The following is a 15,556-nucleotide window of genomic DNA, read 5'->3' as shown; positions in this document are numbered from 1 at the left end:
GTCCGGATCTGAATGGAGACATCCCGTGCGAACTGACACACGATTTTCCTTCTGTTCATCACTCAAAAGTGCTGGAGCAAATTTTGAACTCACTCGTCTCATTTGCAAATTATCGATTAAATTGCTTTGCACTGACCTGTACGAGATGCTAAGTACTTCTAGTGATTTAACAGATTGAACGAACAATTTTTGGCACGGTTTTCACGTTTTCTTCTGTATTTGAAGTTAATGGACATCACGAACATTGTTCGTCTTCTACTGCCTCGTTTTCGCTTTTAAATCGCTCATACAACTTGTAAACAGTCTTCAGAGATATAGTGATATCGCCATAAACTAATTTTAACATTTCATGAGTTTCTTTGGCACTTATTTGCAACTTGAAACTTGTTGACGCATTGTACGAAATCCATGATGCGCCACGGACACAGTAAACACAGTGTCACACCAGCGTCGTTGGACGCTGATTGACAAGTCGACACTTTCCGTCTAGGCGCTGCCTGTCTCAACGGAGCTACGGTCGCAGGTTCGAATCCTGCCTCGGGCATGGATGTGTGTGATGTCCTTAGGTTAGTTAGGTTTAAGTAGTTCTAAGTTCTAGGGGACTGATGACCATAGATGTTAAGTCCCATAGTGCTCAAAGCCATTTGAACCATTTTTTGTCTCAACGGATCAGGCTAACGGACAAATTACATCAAATGGTTATAGCGTCAGTAGTTGCTGCTAAAAAGTTCATTCACCGTAATTTTTGATCGCTCCTCGTATACTTCTGGTCATATAAATCGCAGCATGATGAAGGCTGCATTAACAAATGACCATTTGGCACGAAATGTACTTCGATGGCGTGCTGAAAGGTAATCTCCGAATTTTTTATTCTGTTCTCAGTATCGACTGAGGTATTAGATATCGTGCACATTACTCGCTCGCTTTTCCCGGTTTGCTGACGCAAGTTGCGAACCTCTGCCGCTAGAGGGCTCCGAAATGTAGCGTGTAACATGGCGGTGTGTGATGTTGTTATGTCGGTGCGGAAGAAATAGCGTGCTGTTACCCAGTTTCTAGCCCCACAAGAGTTTGTCCACACATGGAGCAACCTCTCCTTCAGCACGACAATGCCAGACTACATAGGAGCGCTACGCCATCTGCAGCAATCCGACGCCTTGGGTTCACTGTCATCGGTCATTCTTCATCCAGTCCCGACTTACCTCCATCCGATTTTCACGTTTCCAACACTTAAAGAACACCTTCGAGGACTACAATTTGATAGTGACTAAGCGGTGCAAACGGAGGTGAGATTGTGGATCTGCAAATAAGGTAAATGTTCTACTGTGACAATATCAGTAAAAGGGTCAGTCATTGGCAGAAATGTGTTCAGTATGGAGAAATAAATATGTAGGGATGAAGAATAAAGAACATCAGTAAACTTTATTTTACTTAAAAAGCCTGAAGAGTTTTCACATTAAAAATTATCATGATTTTTTTCAATACATATTACGAAAGTGACTTTAGACCGTTACTGCACACACTTAAATTATATTATGAATTTTTTAAAGTAAAAAACTTGCACGCAGAGGACAGTACCCGCCATTGACGAAACACCTTCGTGGAGTGCGATTGGTCGGAGCTGTGAAAGTCACAATTTCAACCTAGAACTAAATTTCAAAAACTGCTTTTTATTTGATGATGTAGTATAGTGGTCAGTATCCTCGCCTGTCACGCGGGAGACCGGGGTTCGATTCCCCGCCATCCTGCCTTCTCACGCTACTTTCGTGGCTAAAATGTGTTCACAATGCACATACGACATTCACGCATGTATTCAGCATTGATTACCTGTAAGCATTAAAAAACATGATTGTGTCTGCTGTCTACAGTAATAAAATTGCCGGCCATTAATTAGTTTCTGAAATACGGCGGGGAATTGAATCCCGATCTCCCGCGTGACAGACGGGGATACTGACCACTAGCTCCAAAAGTCGAAATTTGTGTTTTTTGATATTTAAATTTAACAAGTGTTTAATCGGCAATGCCAACACTGTACAGTTGACATTTTCTTCACCGATGTCGAGGCACTCTCATTTTGACGAAATTATGCCGACCACCTGGCATCCGATTACCAATCGAAGAGTTCTTTGTTCGGTGGGGATTACTTTTCGAACCGTTTCTATCCTGTCAAACACACACGTTTTACTTCCCATAAAAAACAAGCAGAATGGCAAGCAGGCGCGAGTGAAGCGCTTGCTTTCAGAGTCTGCCGTAAACGAATCATGTTATTAAGAAAAATCTTGTTGAGAACAGTATTTTAGTTGATACTAATACCCTCTGTGATACTATCCGAAATTGCTGGACCCTGTTCCGTCGGTGTTACAGTATTAAATCGGTGGCATTCGAGCGTTCGGATGCGTCAGACCCACGTAATAAACCGTGATTTTAATAGCACACTTTATATAACGGAATCTTAAAAATAGACTCTCTGAGGAACATTTTAGGCCAATTAAAAAAGTAATTGACTAAAAAGGTTTCTATCGCCTCTACCCCTTAAGCATATTCTGGTACATGCTTGGATATGCGAATGATCAGCATTTCAGTACAACTTCAAAAATGTACGTGGCGGTAATGCCATCTACATTCTCCATAGAAGAAAAAATGACGCAAGGTCTTTCTCATTCAGAAAGAGCGTCTTATCCACGTGTAAGAAGGAAAAATAACACTTGGTGGAGTTCAACAGTGGCACGGTCGTATCTTGTCAAGGCTGTGGCTTACCGTTCTGCGATATTGCTTCTCTCTTTAGTGAGGATCCCACCACCGTCAAGCGAATATGAAATCAGTAGGTTCATGAGGACCATACGCAATGCCATACAGGATCTCAATGGTCCCATGAGAATAGTGCCCAACACGACAAACACATTGTTCGCATGACTGTACAGCGATGTACAGCCGCGACAGAAATTGAGTCAGGAAATGAGTTTGTTACCAGCAAGGCAGTTAGGCTCATGGACAGTTCGACGACTTCTGGATCCAGTGACTGTCAGTATTGGAACCATTGTCGCAGCTTTCCCGTGATGCGGCAGCAGAGGGAGGCCCGAGGACAGTGAAAATAAAAAAAAGTTTAGTATTAACGAATGTGTGGGGAGGAACTAAATGAACTTAACCTGTTGGTATCAATTCTGCTAATGTTTTAACTCGAGGTGCGTCACGAAAGGAACTTCAGAGGCCGATAAAGAAACCAAAAACATCACTAAGTTAAAAGTATTTATTAGAGTATTTACATATATTCACAGGCTACTTCTCAACATAGTCACCACCATTGTTAAGGCATTTATCGCGACAGTGCACCATTAATTGTAGCCGAGTATGTCCCCAAAGTCCGGAGCCACGAAGTCACTTCAGTCTGCATCTCGGCGTCGTTGTGGAAACGTTTTCCTGGCAGAAAAGGGTTCATGAGACGGAAGAGATGAAAGTCACTTGGAGCACTGTCGGAGCCGTAATGTCGATGGCCGAATATCTCCCATCCAAACAGATTCAATGCATTTCGTGTGGCGTTGACTGTATGGAGTCTTCCATTGTCATGCACAAGCGTAATGCCTCTTATCAACGTCCCACCTCGCTTTTTCTGGGTCGCCCTCCTCAGATTTTGCAGTCTTTGCTGGAGATTGCTTCTGAGCGCGTAAAAGTCGGATAATTGCACGAACCTCGCAGTTGGCGGGACACACTATCACAGCAGCCATTTAATCCCACCACTGTGCGGTAACCGCTTCAGTCACTGCATTATTCCCGCGTACCTCCCATCTACTCCTGCGCATACGCATTCCTTTTTCACTCTCGTGCCATCTGTGGACGCGGTCGGACGTTACTTCTGGATACTCCTCGTGCAACAGTCGCCAGATGCCTGAGCATTAATAATTAAAACAAAATAAAGGAATATATCCTATGGCCTGTAGGCTGATCAACAGCTGTCTGATTAAAAATAAGATTTGCACTATGGGATTGTAATGAGAAACAACACACATGAGAAAAACTAAACATGACTAACGTCATCGTACAAAAGTAACACGAAATACAAGAAGTATTAAACTGTCTATGTTGCAAGTAAAGCACATATGGAGGGTCCGCAAGGTACAGCGAAAAACAATGTAAAAGAGGCTTTACTTCGAGGGATGGCGACTGAATCGACGTTAAATAATATGGCTGAAATGACTACATTACCATTGGGATTAAGAAAAGTTCAGACATGCACCAAAATTAATACGAGTACCACGAGAGTTAACGGGCAGTTTAATGATACTTTTAGATTCGCTGCAACAAACGCTGAGTCTCGAATCGCGATGGAATCGGAGTAAAAAAAAAAAAAATCGTGACTTCGGCTGTGAAAAGACTACTGTTCGCAAGGTTCATAAACATCACACGATGCTAACCTTAACTGCGGCGAGAATACTCATCCTCTGGCTGCCGACTCGGATCTGGAAAGAAGACCAAGTTCTCTCCATCGATCTCAGAAACAGGAAGCCGCTGTTCTCTGCAGGTTTTTGAATTAGAACCTTCTCTCTAGCGCTCTCCGGGACCGAATGTTCTTTCTGCCGCTCTCTGAAACCAAATCTCTTCTATACTCTTTCGTTTTTCTAATTCTGGCTTCTCAACATCAGTAGTTTCGTCAAAAGTCTGCGTCAGCCAACGAGTACTCTGGCTTATCCGTTCATATACTGGAAGAGGGAAAGTTTTCCACACGACTCCCCTCCTCTCGCCGTACAAGTCTCAGAAAGGTCTATGCTACATATTAGAGGCCAGTGAGGGCACTAGCCTTGACGTTGGCCTATGAGACATGAGCAAAATGCTAGTTTCTCTCCCTACCATTCTGAATATTTTACGCAAGCGTCTCCCGCAGTTCTTGTAAACACCTTTGGCGTCGGTACGTCTGCCGGGGGCGCAACTTTCTGGTTAATCAGAAATGAACGAAAAAAATCTGACTTGCTTGTTCCTCGACCTATTAAGTGGAGCATTGAAGTGTCTATCTAGATTCTACGAGCCTTGTTGAGAAAGTATGCTAGATTTCTATTTTTTTAGAAGAAGTATATTTGAAAAAGAATACATTTGTCGGCTGTTTTTCAAAATAATCGCCATCCGGGTCAGTCCATGTAGTGATCCGTGGCACAACATTCTTTGTGCCCATCTCGAATAACTCTCCCGCCAACTCCTTAACTCCTTCCCCAATTCAGAACCTGTTTCTACACCCGATACTCGGTTAAAAATTGAATTCCACTCCTTCGTGTCTTCAGGCAGGGAGGTGAGAAGATGATAACCTGAAGGCGCCAAGTCAGGGGGGGGGGGTTAAAACATCCCAACAAAATGAGTCCTAGAGCGCTTTGTGCGGCTAGGACTGAGTGAGGACGGGCGTTGTACAACAAGCACATTCTTCTCGTCAGCATTCTCCTCTTGTTTTGAATGCTCCTTTAGTTTTCTTATGGTCTCACGATATCATTGTGCATTGATTATCTCCCCCTGAAGCAGAAATTCGACCGAAATCATGCCACTGAGGCCCTGACTTTTTGCCCGAAATTGTGGTTTTCAATTTTTTTGTATCTGGGGAGTTGGTGTGACACCACTGTGGCGACTATCTTTTTGTCTCAGGCGTGTAACGAGCCACACACGTTTCATCTCTTGTCACAACATACCTCACAAAATCCTCGCCTTCCAATGCACGTCGCTTAAGAAACTCGCGGACGCTGTTGACCCAATTTTTCTTGTGCTGCTCTGTCAATTGTTTTGGGACCCATCTTGCGCTCATTCGTCGGTATCCGAGAATTTCTGTGTCTATCTCGTATAAGAGAGTTCTGGAGAGTTGTGAAAACATCGCAGAAATTTTATCCATTGTCAATTGGCGGAATTTCGAACAGCTTCCTCGATTTTTCAGTCAAAATTGAAGGTCCTCTGTCCGTCATGAACATTTTTTTCTGAGAATGAGATTTTCACTCTGCAGCGGAGTGTGCGCTGATATGAAACTTCCTGGCAGATTAAAACTATGTGCCCGACCGAGACTCGAACTCGGGACCTTTGCCTTTCGCAAAGGTCCCGAGTCTCGATCGGGCACACAGTTTTAATCTGCCAGGAAGTTTCATTTTTTTCTGACTCCACTACACTCCCAACACTACTTAAAGACAAAAAATGGTTCAAATAGCTCTGAGAACTATGGTACTTAACTTCTGAGATCATCAGTCCCTTAGAACTTAGAACTACTTAAACCTAACTAACCTAAGGACATCACACACATCCATGACAGAGGCAGGATTCGAACCTGCGACCGTAGCAGTCGCGCGGTTCCAGACTGTAGCGCCTAGAACCGCTCGTTCACCCCGGCTGGCACTTAAATACACTCGTCCTTTTCATAACACTACCGCCGTAAACCGTTTTGATTCGCAGACAAAAATCCTTCCGCGAGTATGAAATGAATGACCTTATGTAGCTTGCTTGTGCCGGAATTTCTTGTACCTTTCACGCAACTGGACTCTACAATGTGACTTTACGTACTACCGTGTACCTGCGATGCTCGCTCTGGTCAGGGGATCCCCCTCTACCATTCACTGTTGCCAACTCTCAAAAAACAAAGAACCGCAGCCCATTCTGGTCACATTACACTTACTTTCTAAACATATTTCGTATTAAAAGGAGCTAATTACGGGGAAGACTGCACTTGTTTCTGCTCCGTTCTCACTGAAATTACTGGTGAAAATCAAGCTTAACTGACTTTTAATTACAGCGGGCGCTCAAAGTGCAAGTAGTGAAACACACGTCAGCATCTTGCGATGACCCTTTTATTAGTCTACCTCCTTGTCGCTGTTTTTACATTAGTTGAATAAGGACGGAAATGAGGAGTGCAGACTCAGAGTATTATTTAACAAACATATAAACCTATAGCAAACAGTGGCTCACTTCTTTCCGAGAGGTTGGTTATATTCGCAGACGTTTAGCAAGTTGTTTGAATAGAGCAGTGGCACCACACTGTCGGTCCAAACGAGTCCTGGTTCAGTGCACACAGCATTTTGATGGATGTATATACGTTTGAAGGCTTCGGGGAGAATGAATGTTGCCACGTTACGATCGCCATCATCATAGCACCTGGCACCTTGGATCACATCTGTTTCTTACAGCCAGTAATTTGGACAGTAGCCATTACATTTGTGACGTGTTAAGTTCGGTGGCAGCAACCTATCTTCGCAGTCTCCTTGACGTTATCTTCCCACAAGACAACTTGCGACTACATGTCACCGAAGCAGTTCTGGCCCATCTCATTAAAGAGGGAGTTCGACTGTTGTTCTGGCCAGCGCGATTTCCATATGTCTCACCCATTGAAAAAGCGTATGGCCTGCGTGGTCAAGAGACTAGCACGCCAGCACTCAGCCACTCTGAATGATGAACGCTGGCAAAGAGTTGATGCTGCATGGAAAGACGTACTCATTTATGTAATACAGGTTCAGCTCGACTCAGTTACCGGTTTGGTTAGAGCCTTTGTCGCTATGAGAGTTCGGATCCTGTATAACCTCCCCCCCCCCCTCACCCCGCCACCCACCCAACCCTCACACACACAAAATCAACTGCGAATTTGCCGAAGTTTGCCGCCGGTAATGTAACAATCGTGTTTCGTTATCGTTGTTTACATTGTTTCTCTGTGCGAAGTGTGTATTTTATGCGGCAGAACGTCCTAACTTAAGTTACGTTAGTGTATATAAAAGTGATAAGACTATCATCACCCAGCTAAGCGAACCAAGCACTGCAAGTGTGAATGTACCCAGATGGAAAATGCACAGCTGTTGCTGCCGCAGGCATTTTGTGTGCACAGATAAACGCGAACCGATAACACCCCTCTCCCATGCTTGTTTGTCGATCACTTTCTTATGCTGATCTAGGTATAATCTGTGGTAAGCATTGCCAACCAGTAAACCCCGATTCTTTAAAGAATCGAACTCCCATGTATAAAATGTCTTATCTTCTGAACTGTCCGTCATTCGAAAATGTTTCAAATGGCTCTGAGCACTATGGGACTTAACATCTGAGGTCATCAGTCCCCTAGAACTTAGAACTACTTAAACCTAACTAACCTAAGGACATCACACACAACCATGACCGAGGCAGCATTCGAACCTGCGGCCGTAGCGGTCGCGCGGTTCCAGACTGTAGCGCCTAGAACCGCTCGGCCACATCGGCCGGCCTCTGTCGATCAATGATATAATTTTATACGTAGATTCAGTGGTATACGTGGATACTGTCTGCAAAATATGTTGCGAACAGAGTTGCTAGTAACGGAGTATTAAATTAAAGCGCCATACGTCATACTGAGGTTCTATTGCATTATAGCGAAAATGTGCAAGCGATAAATCTTTTTCTTTAATTTCTTTTTGGGGTATGTCAGAGAAAAGAAGTTTCAAGAAGATTTGTAATTATGTGTACAGTTTTTTGGAAGTCGCTACGTGCTCCCATCCTCAAATACTAGATGAATCTAGTCTAGGTAATTTGCTCGCCTCTAGAGACAAGTTTTAATATTTGGCTTGTTGTGTTAATCTTTTAACGTTATACATGTTGATGAGTAGGTTATGAAAGTATTTTAAATTTTAGTCTTCGGTCGCTATTTATATTAAGTATTGAAAACAAAATTTTTGTTGCCCCTGAAAGCCATAAGATAGGCGTCCGGCAACTGGGAGTGCACCGTTTCAGTAGCAAAGGCTGATGTGCACTGTTTAATAATATACGAGGTGTGTTCAGAAAGTATTGGAAATTTTAATTTTTTGTAAATAATTTTGTTTATTCGTCTACATTAATGATATCTCCTTCAAACCAGTCGTCATTAGATATTATAGATTTATGCCTTCGCGTTTTCCAATACACGAAACACTTCTGGAACTCGATCTTTGAGATATCACTTAGGCGTTTTTAATGCATCTAAAGCTTGTAAAAAGACAGTCCTTTAAGGTTCTCTTCGTTTTTGGGCAACAGAAAAAAGTTATATGGGGACATTTCTGATGAATATGGAGGCTGGAGTATCATTACCGTGTTGTTTTCCGCCAAAAATTCACGAACAAGCAATGAAGAGTGAACAGGTGCATTATCGAGGTGCGAAAGCCATGAATTGTTTCTCCACAAATCCGGGACTTTTTTTCGGATTGGTTCCCGCCAACGGCGTTGAACGTGTATGTACTACTCCTTATTGATCGTTTGTCCTTTTGCCAAAAACTTACGATGAACTATGCCGTTGAAATCGAAGAAAACAGTGAGCAGACCTTCACATTCTACCGCACTTGCCGTGAGTTTTCGATCTCGGCAATCCAGAATGCTTCCAGTGGGACGATTGAGCCTTACTTTCGAAGTCATACCCGCATACCTATATTTCATCAGCTATTATGACACGTTTTAGTAGTTCTAAAAAATGGTTCAAATAGCTCTGAGCACTATGGGACTTAACTTCTTAGGTCATCATTACCCGAGAACTTAGAACTACTTAAACCTAACTAACCTAAGGACATCACACACGTCCATGCCCGAGGCAGGATTCGAACCTGTGACCGTAGCGGTCTCACGGTTCCAGACTGTAGCACATAGAACCGCTCTGCCACTCCGGCCGGCTCAGTAGTTCTACATCGTTGTTGACTTCATTTAGCGATTCCAGAGCAACTTCTATTCGCCGCTGTTTTCGCTCGAAATTTTGGCACAAATTTTACTGTCACACTTTCATACCCAAAACATCCCAAATGATTTTTTAATGGCATGAGCCATTTCATATGCCAACATCATCAGCAACTTCTGTGATTGTGATTCGGTGATTGTTCGTAACCATGTCTTTCAGTTTCTCCACGTTTTCATGGGTCGTTGATATGCTGGGGCGTCCACAACGTTTCGTCACCTTCAGCTTCTTCGTGGCCGTCTTGGGAACGCTTATAACGTTCGTAAACCGTTGTTTTACTCGTAGGAGGCTCAACGAATACATTATTCAACATTTCTAAGACATTGCTACATTTGTTCCATTTTATAGCAAAATTTAATGGAAATTCTCTGATGTATTTTTGAAGCGAATCATAAATAAACACGTATTCCCTTCTAGATGACTGGCGACAGACTAAACACCCGGTATGGCTGCCAGTGTACAGGTACGTTCCTGAGATGTTTACCAGCACAGCAAGGAAAAATCGCAGGACTCGGAGACTACTACATCCAGCGAAATCAGAAAATTCCCGATACTTTTTGAACAGACCTCGTAGATAAGCTTTATTCCACAGTATTACGTGTCGCTCTTGATGTTGCCACTGTTACAGAGCTTGGTGTAGTTGTGAGCAGGTTGCGAGAAGAGCGGTGCCCTAACGACAGATACCGCTGCGGATTCCTGGCAGACAGTCCGGGATCGCGACCTGCGACCCTGGCCCTCTTCCGAGCTGCCCGTGCGGTATGCGTAGCGGCCACGGCCGGTTGTGTCGCGTGGCGGCTGTTACGTGCAGATGAGGGCACGGGCGACGCGCCCGCGGCTAACGGCTCCAGCCAGGAATCCTCTTACCGGTTCCGAAGCCACAGTTCCGTTCGACACCTGCGTCCCACAGCACTGGGCCAACTGCCTGGCCAAATAGCGCTGACGCGGTAGCGCTACATCTTACATGGCACCGTACGGGACTCTGTGCTGGAACGCAACCTCGCATTCGATATTTTTCAGGCGCGTGGTTTGGTGAGTCAGTGGTGAAGGCTCACCAAGCGACCTTCCATGCTGGCCCTCTTCGATGTTTCTTCGTAAAATCTGAACATCAGTTCCAGGGCACCAATTTTTCCTTAAAACTGTACGGTACAATACTTTAAAGAATCGCCTTTTTACAGGGTGTGGCGCGAGAACTTCCTTACTTTAAAAATCAGTATATCAGGTTGTGATAAGTTCGTAGCGCTTTTATTTAGCATGTTGGTATTACAGTTGCTATGGGTTTATTTATCAATTGTCATTTTTTATTTGTACACTACTGGCCATTAAAATTGCTATACCACGAAGATACCGACAGGAAGAAGATGCTGTGATATGCAAATGATTAGCTTTTCAGAGCATTCACACAAGGTTAGCGCCGGTGGCGACACCTACAACGTGCTGACATTAGGAAAGTTTCCAACCGAATTCTCATACACAAACAGCAGTTGACCGGCGAAACGTTGTTGTGATGCCTCTTGTAAGGAGGAGAAATGCGTACCATCACGTTTCCGACTTTGATAAAGGTCGGATTGTAGCCTATCGCGATTGCGGTTTATCGTATCGCGACATTGCTGCTCGCTTTGGTCGAGATCCAATGACTGTTAGCAGAATATGGAATCGGTGGGTTCAGGAGGGTAATACGGAACGCCGTGTTGGATCCCAACGGCCTCGTATCGCTAGCAGTCGAGATGACAGGCATCTTATCCGCATGGCTGTAACGGATCGTGCAGCCACGTCTAGATCCCTGAGTCAACATATGGGGACGTTTGCAAGACAACCCGCATCTGCACGAACAATTCGACGACGTTTGCAGCAGCATGGACTATCACCTCGGAGACCATGGCTGTGGTTACCCTTGACGCTGCATCACAGACAGGAGCGCCTGCGATGGTGTACTCAACGACGAACCTGGGTGCACAAATGGCAAAAGGTCATTTTTTCGGATGAATCCAGGTTCTGTTTACAGCATCATGATGGTCGCATCCGTGTTTGTCGACATCGCGGTGAACGCACATTGGAACCGTGTATTCGTCCTCGCCATACTAGCGTATCACCCGGTGTGATGGTATGGGGTGCCATTGGTTACACGTCTCGGTCATCTCTTGTTCGCATTGACGGCACATTGAACAGTGGACGTTACATTTCAGATGTGTTACGACTCGTGGCTCTACTCTTCATTCGATCCCTGCGAAACCCTACATTTCAGCAGGACAATGCACGACCGCATGTTGCAGGTCCTGTACGGGCCTTTCTGCATACAGAAAATGTTCGACTACTGTCCTGGCCAGCACATTCTCCAGATCTCTCATCAATTGAAAACGCCTGGTCAATGGTGGCCGAGCAACTGGCTCGTCACTATACGCCAGTCACTACTCTTGAAGAACTGCGGTATCGTGTTGAAGCTGCATGGGCAGCTGTACCTGTACACGCTATCCAAGCTCTGACTCAATGCCCAGGCGTATCAAGGCCGATATTACGGTCAGAGGTGGTTGTTCTGGGTACTGATTTGTCAGGATCTATGCACCCAAATTGCGTGAAAATGTAATGACATGTCAGTTCTAGTATAATATATTTGTGCAATGAATACCCGTTTATCATCTGCATTTCTTCTTGGAGTAGCAATTTTAATGGCCAGTAGTGTAGTTTGCGTTTCCTATTTGAGTTTACGTATCATCATTTTGTCATTTGGAGATGTGGAGGCTAGAAAACGGAGAGTCAAGTGGAGAAATCGAAACGTTTCCGACGTGTTCTTCTGTTTGAGTCTAATAGAGGAGTGACAGCAGCGGAGGCAGCTAGAAACTTTTGCGCTGTGTATGGGGATAGTAGCATTGGATAAAACGTGTCAAGAAAATGGATTTCTCGTTTTAAGGAGGATAGTTTTGACATTAGCGTCTATCCATGTTCATAAAGATCTTCGAGGTTCGATGAAGATCGTTTACGCGCATTAAACTACAATGATCCACGTCAGTGTACTCGAGAAATGGTTAATGTGATGAAATGTAATCATTGCACCATTGTGCGACATCTGCATGCAATGGGGAAGCTTCAAAAATCAGGCATGCTCTAAGCCAAAATCACAAAAATCAGCCGGTGGCCATATGCTTCCTTGTCATCAATTGGCTCGTGAACAATAGCGAACATTCCTTTCCCATATCGTTACTGGTGACGAGAAATGCTGTCTCTACGGTAACATAGGGAAAAGGAAGGAATGGTTGAGCTCAAACAAAGCAGCAACTCCACGTACAAAGACATGTGCCATCTGGAAAGGATAGTGGAACAGCGACGGGTGGAGCATTAAGAATTGCTTCCCCTAGGTGCAACCATCACTGCTGACATTTATTATTAACAAATGAGACGTCTTGCAGACGTGGTCCAAGAACAACGATCAGGAATAATGTGTGAGGCAAAGCTACTCCAAGATAACGCTCCCTCCCCCCCCCCCCCTTCTTCTAGACTGACAAAAAACATTATACAGGTTTTGGATTGGGAAGTCTTTCCGCACTCACCTTCTTCACCTGATCCTGCGCCCTCAGATTTTCACCTTTTCCGCTTTCTATCGAACAACCTTCGAAGAACTTATTTCCGGATGAAAATGTGCTTTTTACAGTCGCGGAATCGAAAAGACTGTTGTGAATAGTGAAGGAGAATATATTATTGATGACTAAAGTCTCTGTTGTGTGTATCTGTTGTGTTTATTCAAAAAATGGCTCTGAGCACTATGGGACTTAACATCTGAGGTCATCAGTCCCCTAGAACTTAGAACTACTTAAACCTAACTAACCTAAGGACATCACACACATCCATGCCCGAGGCAGGATTCGAACCTGCGACCGTAGCGGTCGCGCGGTTCCAGACTGAAGCGCCTAGAACCGCACGGCCACCCTGGGCGGCTTTGTTTTTGTTAAACTTATACAAAAATTCTACGAACTTATGTACCAACCCAATAATTCTCTTTTCTTACGTCGAGGTACATTTACACTTTTACTTCATTAGGGTTGGAAAATGATACCTTGAAGGCGGCCTCCGTTCTGCTCAATGCATTTAGGGAGCCGAAATCGGAAGTTTCGGTCCATTTTGTGCAATATATCTTTGTGTGTTGTAATAGTACCACGAATATTGTTCCGCGGCTCATCCAGGGTCCGTGGACTATTGGTATACACCGAAGATTTAAGATAACCCCCTAAGAAAAAGTCGCAGGGCTCTAAATCTGGGGAGCGCACTGGCCGCTGAAGATCGCTCCTTAAAGAAATGAGACGGTTGAGGACGTGTTCGCCCAAGTGTGCAGTGTGAGCCGTGGCGCCTTCTTGTTACCAGACATCCCCCCACATTCAGTTCTTCAAATTCGGGAAAAACAAACTCGTCAGTGATCTGGACATGATGCTCAGAAGTGGCTGTAACTGTCCTATCGTTCTCTTCGAAAAACCAGGACTGCCGGTTTTGGATTTAACACACCAAACAGTCACACGTTCTGTACGAATTGGGTGCTCACGAAGTTCTCGTGGGCTCCTGCCACTCCAATGTCGCATCTTTTGCTTATTCCTTCAGCCATACAAATGAAAACATGCCTCGTCTCTGAAGCACACGAGGACCTCAAGAGGCAGGTTTCCGATCAAGGCTGCACACGCATTTTTGGCGAAACAAAATCGCATAGATTAAGTTTGTGCACCACGGCCAGTTTGTAATAATAAAATTTCAGGTCTTCTTGAAGAATTGGTCTCTCTGTGCGGTGTGAAACTGCAAGACCAGGTGCGTGTCTGCGCGCAGATCGCTTTGGGGAATTCAGAATCTCCAGCCTTACTTTCTCGATGTTTTCTGATGTTGATGTTTCTTTTTCTGCACACTAGCGGTATCCTTAAACGTGTCCACCCACCTAACATGACCTAGAGGCGCGATATTAAACTGTTCCCTGAATGCGCGCCGGGTTGCGATGACCGAACAATCATTCGGAAAGTAAGTCGCCATCGCGAACATCTATCGTCTTCTGCATGATCGTTAGTAAACTAGCCTTAAAAAAACGTTAGGCCCTGCCCTTTCGAATGCGCTCAAGCCAACGCAACGAGTAACGGCCTTTTGTGTGGCACGCGTTTCATATAAGGGATTTCTCGCGCGACGCCTAATAGATCATCAGAAGACTTACCAGAGCTGTGAAGAGCAAATCATTCGCTGGTGACTAAGTGTACAGTGTAAAATTCTTATAATGGCAAAGTCCCTGGTTCGATTCTCGCTAGTAACGACGTTAGACTAGTGAAATTTTGCTGGCATTGTAGTTCTTAAAGCAGCTCCTTAACACAGGCACTAATCAAATTCTTGGAGAAATGCTTATCAGCTGATATATTTATCTGTCAGCAATCTTCTTGAAGTTTTGGTAAAACGATGTACTAACGACTGACGTAACCAAGTTTGGACACAATAATAGTGTTTACAAATGTGCTGTAGAATTGAAAGTGTATATACAGGGTGTTTCAAAAATGACCGGTATATTTGAAACGGCAATAAAAACTAAACGAGCAGCGATAGAAATACACCGTTTGTTGCAATATGCTTGGGACAACAGTACATTTTCAGGCGGACAAACTTTCGAAATTACAGTAGTTACAATTTTCAACAACAGATGGCGCTGCAAGTGATGTGAAAGATATAGAAGACAACGCAGTCTGTGGGTGCGCCATTATGTACGTCGTCTTTCTGCTGTAAGCGTGTGCTGTTCACAACGTGCAAGTGTGCTGTAGACAACATGGTTTATTCCTTAGAACAGAGGATTTTTCTGGTGTTGGAATTCCACCGCCTAGAACACAGTGTTGTTGCAACAAGACGAAGTTTTCAACGGAGGTTTAATGTAACCAAAGGACCGAAAAGCGATAC

The sequence above is a fragment of the Schistocerca nitens genome, chromosome 7 (genome assembly GCF_023898315.1).
Source record: "Schistocerca nitens isolate TAMUIC-IGC-003100 chromosome 7, iqSchNite1.1, whole genome shotgun sequence".
Classification (NCBI taxonomy): Eukaryota; Metazoa; Arthropoda; class Insecta; order Orthoptera; family Acrididae; genus Schistocerca; species Schistocerca nitens.
Note: the sequence above shows the minus strand (reverse complement) of the source record.